Below are 8,629 nucleotides of genomic sequence, written 5' to 3' on the forward strand. Positions count from 1 at the left end.
AAAAAAAAAAAAAAAAAAAAAAAAAAAAAATAGAGAAAGAAAGAAAAGAAAAGAAATAAATAGCACCATTAAAACATGACATGCACAGGAGACAAGACTTCATACTCTACCATTAACTTCCGTTTAAATAAGCCACAGTATGCAAGAATAAAAGGACCATCACATTTGCCTCTTGCTTCTATGTGCAATACATCCATCACATGAGACCAGCTCCCTTATTGAAATCAATAACAACTTATCAGTTTTTTCCTCTTATTTATTGTTTTGTCTTCCTACATCTACAATAATTATGCATGTCAACGTTTATTAACTAGGCAGTGGAATAGAAAATACAAGTTTTATTTTCAGTATTTTCTTTGACTTCTGAGTGAACTGGGTTAGACATTTCATCAGCAGGAACCAATAGCATTTATTATGCCCTATCCTGCAAGGAACCTGGTTTTAGGTATTCTGATAAAGGAATTTTTTCTGGGGAAAAAGCATGGTTTCTGTTTATAGTCTAAGAAAGCAATGGAAAGGCAGACAGAACAAGCATTATTCAAACACATACAATCTGCTTTTAAATACACGTTCTTCATATGGCTTTTATAAAATTTTCCTTTGGTAATAACTTCTAAGGAGGCAAAAAAAAAAAAAAAATTGGCAAGAATAAGATTAAATCAAAATGTCCTAAATAATATAGCCAAAGTCACTTTAGAGAAATGGTTCTTAAGCTTGTGGGAGGGGGATCACCAATTCCAGAAAAAAAAAAAAACGTGTGTGTAAATATCAACATTTGGTAGAAAATCTTGAGATTCTCAGATCTCCTTTTTTGAACCCCAATTTAAAAACCCCAATTACAGTTTTCCAGAAACAGTTTATAAAATGTTCAATCTTGCTAAAAGAGAAGAATATTTACTCAAACTGTATGAGCTTTCCTCCATTTTCCTTTTCCATTTCTTTACTTTTCTTTCGCGCTACAAAATCTCTCTCTCTCTCTCTTTCTCTCTCTCTCTCTCTTCCTGCCACTTCTCTCTCCTCTCTCTCCTTTTGGTCTTCTGTGAGTTAGTTTCAAATACTAAACCACCTACAATTTACTATACTTAACAAGAGTTTTGTAGTAAGGAAATAGAGATAGAACAAAAAGAACCACACAAAGCTTTTCATTTCTCCTCTCCCTGCTTCGTGTGATCATACTGGATATGACCAGTCCTAATCCATATCATATTATCTTCTCCCTATGCCTTGCCCTAGAGACCACAGCTACCTGGAAGACTTTGCTCTGAAATATAAAAACTTATGACTTTGGCATCTAGACATTACTAAGTATGCGTGCACTAACTCTCCATGAGGAGTGTCTCATCTCAGTGTTTCAAGCTATGCTCCTGTGTTTCTGTATTATTTAGAGTGACACTAGCTGCTGTAACTAAACACCCAACCCCCAATATTTCACCGGCTTAACTCATGAAAAGTTAATTTCTTGCCCAGAATAGATGTTCTGTTCACAATAGTTCAGAGCAAATGCTCCTGTCCTCTATGAGTGAGTCAGGACTGTTCTTTCTGGTCATTCAGGACCCAGCATGGCATAGAAAGAAAGAGAGAAGGCAGGGCTGGCCCATCCATGGCTTAACCCTAGGCCTGCAAATACCACAATCCCCCCCACAGATGTTCTTGTAAGTGAAAACCAGTCACATGGCACCTCGAAGTGAATAGATGGGCAGGACATAGTGGTTCACTCCTGTAATCCCAGCACTTTGGAAGGCTGAGGCAGGAGGATGGTTTGACGCCAAGAATTTGATATCAGCCTGGGCAATATAGCAAGATCCCATCTCTACAAAACAATTTTTGAAAATTAGCTGGGCACAGTGGCGCATGCCTGGAGTCCCAGCTCTTCAGGAGGCTAGGCTAAAGGATCACTTGAGCATAGGAGTTTGAGGCTGCCATGAGCTACAACCATGCCACTGCAATCCAGTCTGAGCAACAGAGTGAGATCCCATCTTAAAAAATAATAATAATGAAGAGGTGGAGGTGGAGCTGGAAATCCTAGTCTCTGTCATGGCAGCTACTTCCAGTAACAATTCTACACTGTAGAAGGTCACCATGGATTTTTGGTGAACTGCCAGCCATCTTTGCTTAGCACTTTTTCGATAAGCAAGGTGTTTCTCATCCTCCTCTGCTTAGGAATCACTGTTATGCACTACCCAGGTGTCTATTTTTTGTTTGTTGCTGTGAAAAATAATTTCCTAAAATGTCATGACTTAAAATAATAAACGCTTTGTATCTCATGTTTTCTATGAGTCAAGAGTATTGATGTGGCTCAACTGGATACCTGTGGCTCACGGTCTTTCATAGATATCAACAGACACTGCAGGGAGGATCCACTTACAAGCTCACTTTCCTGGCCATTTGCAGGCCTCACTTCCTCACTGGCAGTTGGTTGGTGGTAGATACAGGCGCCTGGCCACTTAGGCCTTTGCATTGGGAAACTCACAACTTGGCAGCTGGCTTCCTCTCTAATGAGCCATCAAGAGACTGAGAAAGGAAACTCAAGGTAGAACTCACTATATTTTGTAGCCTAATCTTGTTAGCTTCATCTTGTGAAATTAAATAATTCAAACTTAAAGCTGTTGTAACTTTAAATTATTTTAAGCCTGGAGAGGAATGTGGCTATGTGGCCTAAGTCACAAAGCATGCAGCTGCAAGTTCTGCTTTTCTGATTATAGATCGTATCTCTTCCTCATTCTTGCCCTGTAAATGATTAGGAAAGGCTGAACAGCACCAGAGATGAGACCCATCAAAACCATTACCCCTCCCTACAGAAAGTTAAAGCAATTTTCCTCCAAATGTACTATAGCAAGATGTAACCAATCAAATCACTATAACACATGTACTAACCTTTTTTGAAAAATGCTGCAACCTTGTTAAGTTTCCCTGTCTTTGCCTATATAAATGAAACCTTACTTTTCCCACCTTGGAATGCTGACCCATTCTTTTGGAGTCTGTGTTTCCCAGGTGGCTACTCTTAAGCTCTGCACTCAAATAAACTTTATTCTTAGTCATATTTCCCAAGTCTCATCATTTAAGGTTGACGATGTCATCAATATTGTTGCATTGTTTTCATTTGGAGCGAGTCACAGGTCCAATTCATGCTCAAAGGAAGATCAGTACACAAGGATATGAGTAGCAGGGAGCAGTGATGAGGGGCCATGTTCCAGGTTGCCCACTGACCACAGGTATGGGCAGAGAAGGCTCTCCATCTGTAGTCTCTAGCATTTAAAAATACATAAACATCTCTCAACTTGTTTTGGTAACAGGAATAGAAGAAGGTGTCTAGACATCTAATTCTATTCCAAAATAGAGCTGAGAAAAGAGCCTGCCTGATAGAAAGTAGTGGGTGGTCAGGGCGGCCAGTTCAGGCGCCTGCACAGATCAGAGGCTCTTCTCGAACATGTGGGTGAGGCTGGGTTTTCTTATTGCTCTCCTATATGTCACAGTGTCACATATTTATTTTCTTTAATTAAATCTATGTATTTTTTCTTCATATTACTTTTTCTTTTTCTTTACCTTAACTTCAACAATGAAAATTTCAAGATCCAGTAAAGGGTCTAAGACAGGAGAAAATGGTAAAATATTCATATTCAACATATAGGCCTATTGAAAACTGTGTTCTTTTAACTTAATAATTGACATATGCAAATTTCTTTTTCCTAGTGCCTTTTTTTTTTTTATACTTTAAGTTCTAGGGTACATGTGCACAACATGCAGGTTTGTTATATATGTATACATGTGCCATGTTGGTGTGCCGTACCCATTAACTCGTAATTTACATTAGGTATATCTCCTAATGCTATCCCTCCCTACTACCCCCTCTCCACAATAGGACCCGGTATGTGATGCTCCCTTTCCTGTGTCCAAGTGATCTCATTGTTCAATTCCCACCTATGAGTAAGGACTTGCGGTATTTGGTTTTCTGTTCTTGTGATAGTTTGCCAAGAAAGATGGTTTCCAGCTGCATCCATGTCCCTACAAAGGACATGAACTCATCCTTTTTTATGGCTGCATAGTATTCCATGGTGTATATGTGCCACATTTTCTTAATCCAGTCTGTCACTGATGGACATTTGGGTTGATTCCAAGTCTTTGCTATTGTGAATAGTGCCGCAATAAACATACGTGTGCATGTGTCTTTATAGCAGCATGACTTATAATCCTTTGGGTATATCCCCAGTAATGGGATGGCGTGGTCAAATGGTATTTCTAGTTCTAGATCCTTGAGGAATCGCCACACTGTTTTCCACAATGGTTGAACTAGTTTACAGTCCCACCAACAGGGTAAAAGTGTTCCTATTTCTCCACATCCTCTCCAGCACCTGTTGTTTCCTGATTTTTTAATGATTGTCATTCTAACTGGTGCAAGATGGTATCTCATTGTGGTTTTGATTTACATTTTTCTGATGGCCAGTGATGATGAGAATTTTTTCATGTGTCTGTTGGCTGTATGAATGTCTTCTTTTGAGAAGTGTCTGTTCATATCCTTTGCTCAGGTTTTGATGAGGTTGTTTTTTTTCTTGTAAATTTGATTGAGTTCTTTATAGGTTCTGGATATTAAAATGCACTTTGTCAGATGAGTAGATTGCAAAAATGTTCTCCCATTCTGTAGGTTGCCTGTTTACTCTGACGGTAGTTTCTTTTGCTGTGCAGAAGGTCTTTAGTTTAATTAGATCCCATTTGTCAATTTTGGCTTTTGTTGCCATTGCTTTTGGCGTTTTAGACATGAAGTCCTTGCACATGCCTATGTCCTGAATGGTATTCCCTAGGTTTTCTTCTAGGGTTTTTATGGTTTTAGGTCTAACATTTAAGTCTCTAATCCATCTTGAATTAATTTTTGTATAAGGAGTAAGGAAAGGATACAGTTTCAGCTTTCTACTTATGGCTAGCCAATTTTCCCAGCATCATATTTTAAATAGGGAATCCTTTCCCCATTTCTTGTTTTTGTCAGGTTTGTCAAAGATCAGATGGCTGTAGATGTGTGGTATTATTTCTGAGGGCTCTGTTCTGTTCCATTGGTCTATATCTCTGTTTTGGTACCAGTACCATGCTGTTTTGGTTACTGTAGCCTTGTAGTATAGTTTGAAGTCAGGTAGCATGATGCCTCCAGCTTTGTTCTTTTGGCTTAGGATTGTCTTGGAAATGTGGGGTCTTTTTTGGTTCCATATGAACTTTAAAGCAGTTTTTTCCAATTCTGTGAAGAAAGTCATTGGTAGCTTAATGGGCATGGCATTGAGTCTGTAAATTACCTTGGGCAGTATGGCCATTTTCACAATATTGATTCTTCCTATCCATGAGCATGGTATGTTCTTCCATTTGTTTGTGTCCTCTTTTATTTCCCTGAGCAGTGGTTTGTAGTTCTCCTTGAAGAAGTACTTTACATTCCTTGTAAGTTGGATTCCTAGGTATTTTATTCTCTTTGAAGCTATTGTGAATGGGAGTTCATTCATGATTTGGCTCTCTGTTTGTCTGTTACCAGTGTATAAGAATGCTTGTGATTTTTGCACATTGATTTTGTATCCTGAGACTTTGCTGAAGTTGCTTATCAGCTTAAGGAGATTTTGGGCTGAGACAATGGGGTTTTCTAAATACACAATCATGTCATCTGCAAACAGGGACAATTTGACTTCTCCTTTTCCTAACTGAGTACCCTTTATTTCTTTCTTTTGCCTGATTGCCCTAGCCAGAACTTTCAACACTATGTTGAATAGGAGTGGTAAGAGAAGACATCTTTGTGCCAGTTTCCAAAGGGAATGCTTCCAGTTTTTGCCCATTCAGTATGATATTGGCTGTGGGTTTGTCATAAATAGCTCTTACTATTTTGAGATATGTTCCATCAATACCGAATTTATTGAGAGTTTTTAGCATGAAGGGCTGTTGAATTTTGTCAAAGGCCTTTTCTGCATCTATTGAGATAATCATGTGGCTTTTGTCTTTGGTTCTGTTTATATGCTGGATTATGTTTATTGATTTGCATATGTTGAACCAGCCTTGCATCCCAGGAATGAAGTCCACTTGATCATGGTGGATAAGCTTTTTGATGTACTGCTGGATTTGGTTTGCCAGTATTTGATTGAGGATTTTTGCATCGATGTTCATCAGGGATATTGGTACTAAAATTCTCTTTTTTTGTTGTATCTCTGTCAGGCTTTGGTATCAGGATGATGTTGGCCTCGTAAAATGAGTTAGGGAGGATTCCCTCTTTTTCTATTGATTGGAATAGTTTCAGAAGGAATGACACTAACTCCTCCTTATACCTCTAGTAGAGTTCAGCTGTGAATCTGTCTGGTCCTGGACTTTTTTTGGTTGGTAGGCTATTAATTATTGCCTCCATTTCAGAGCCTGCTATTGGTCTATTCAGGGATTCAACTTCTTCCTGGTTTAGTCTTGGAAGAGTGTAAGTGTCCAGCAAATTATCCATTTCTTCTAGGTTTTCTAGTTTATTTGCGTAGAGGTGTTTATGGTATTCTCTGATGGTAGCTTGTGTTTCTGTGGGGTCGGTGGTGATATCCCCTTATCATTTTTTATTGCATCTATTTAATTCTTCTCTCTTTTCTTCTTTATTAGTCTTGCTAGCAGTCTATCAATTTTGTTGATTTTTTCAAAAAACCAGCTCCTGGATTCATTGATTTTTTGGAGGGTTTTTTGTGTCTCTATCTCCTTCAGTTCTGCTCTGATCTTAGTCATTTCTTGCCTTCTGCTAGCTTTTGAATGTGTTTGCTCTTGCTTCTCTAGTTCTTTTAATTGTGATGTTAGGGTGTCAATTTTAGATCTTTTCTGCTTTCTCTTGTGGGCACTTAGTGCTATAAATTTCCCTCTCCACCCTGCTTTAAATGTGTCCCAGAGATTATGGTATGTTGTATCTTTGTTCTCATTGGTTTCAAAGAACATCTTTATTTCTGCCTTCATTTTGTTACGTACCCAGTAGTCATTCAGGAGCAGGTTGTTCAGTTTCCATGTAGTTGAGTGGTTTTGATTGAGTTTCTTAGTCCCACGTTCTAGTTTAATTGCACTGTCGTCTGAGAGACAGTTTATTATAATTTCTGTTCTTTTACATTTGCTGAGGAGTGCTTTACTTCCAACTACATGGTTAATTTTGGAATAAGTGCAATGTGGTGCTGAGAAGAATGTATATTCTGTTGATTTGGAGTGGAGAGTTCTGTAGATGTCTATTAGGTCCGCTTGGTGCAGAGTTGAGTTCAATTCCTGGATATCCTTGTTAACTTTTGGTCTCGCCGATCTGTCTAATGTTGACAGTGGGGTGCTAAAGTCTCCCGTTATTATTGCATGGGAGTCTACGTCTCTTTGTAAGTCTCTAAGGACTTGCTTTATGAATCTGGGTGCTCCTGTATTGGGTGCATATATATTTAGGATAGTTAGCTCTTCCTGATGAATTGATCCCTTCACCATTATGTAATGGCCTTCTTTGTCTCTTTTGATCTTTGAAGGTTTAAAGTCTGTTTTATCAGAGACTAGGATTGCAACCCCTGCTTTTTTTTTGTTTTCCATTTGCTTGGTAGATCTTCCTCCATTCCTTTATTTTGAGCCTATGTGTGTCTCTGCATGTGAGATGGGTCTCCTGAATACAGCAAACTGATGGGTCTTGATTCTTTATCCAATTTGCCAGTCTGTGTCTTTTAATTGGACCATTTAGTCCATTTACATTTAGGTTAATATTGTTTTGTGTGAACTTGATCCCGTCATTATGATATTAGCTAGTTATTTTGCTCGCTAGTTGATGCAGTTTCTTCCTAGCATCAATGGACTTTACATTTTGACATGTTTTTGCAATGGCTGGTACCTGTTGTTCCTTTCCATGTTTAGTGCTTCCTTCAGGATCTCTTGTAGGGCAGGCCTGGTGGTGACAAAATCTCTAAGCATTTGCTTGTCTGTAAAGGACTTTATTTCTCCTTCACTTATGAAACTTAGTTTGGCTGGATATGAAATTCTGTGCTGAAAATTCTTTTCTTTAAGAATGTTGAAAATTGTCCCCCTACTGTCTTCTGGCTTGGAGAGCTTCTGCTGAGAGATCTGCTGTTAAGTCTGATGGGCTTCCCTTTGTGTGTAACCCAACCTTTCTCTCTGGCTGCCCTTAACATTTTTTCCTTCCTTTTAACTTTGGTGAATCTGACAATTATGTGTCTTAGAGTTGCTCTTCTTGAGGAGTATCTTTGTGGCATTCTCTGTATTTCCTGAATTTGGATGTTGGCCTGCCTTAGTAGGTTGGGGAAGTTCTCCTGGATGATATCCTGCAGAGTGTTTTCTACCTTGGTTCCAGTTTCCCCGTCACTTTCAGGCACACCAATCAGATGTAGATTTGGTCTTTTCACATAATCCCATACTTCTTAGAGGCTTTGTTCATTTCTTTTTACTCTTTTTTCTCCACACTTCTCGCTTCATTTCATTCATTTGATCTTCAATCGCTGATACTCTTTCTTCCAGTTGATTGAGCCGCTTACTGAAGCTTGTGCATTTGTCAAGTATTTCTCATGTTATGGTTTTCATCTCTATCAGTTTTTCTGAGATCAGTTCTCAGATCTCAACCTCCATGCTGGGAGATCCACTGCTCTCTTCAAAGCTGTCAGACAGGGGCATTTATCTC

The sequence above is a fragment of the Piliocolobus tephrosceles genome, chromosome 11 (assembly GCF_002776525.5).
Source record: "Piliocolobus tephrosceles isolate RC106 chromosome 11, ASM277652v3, whole genome shotgun sequence".
In the NCBI taxonomy this organism is placed as follows: Eukaryota; Metazoa; Chordata; class Mammalia; order Primates; family Cercopithecidae; genus Piliocolobus; species Piliocolobus tephrosceles.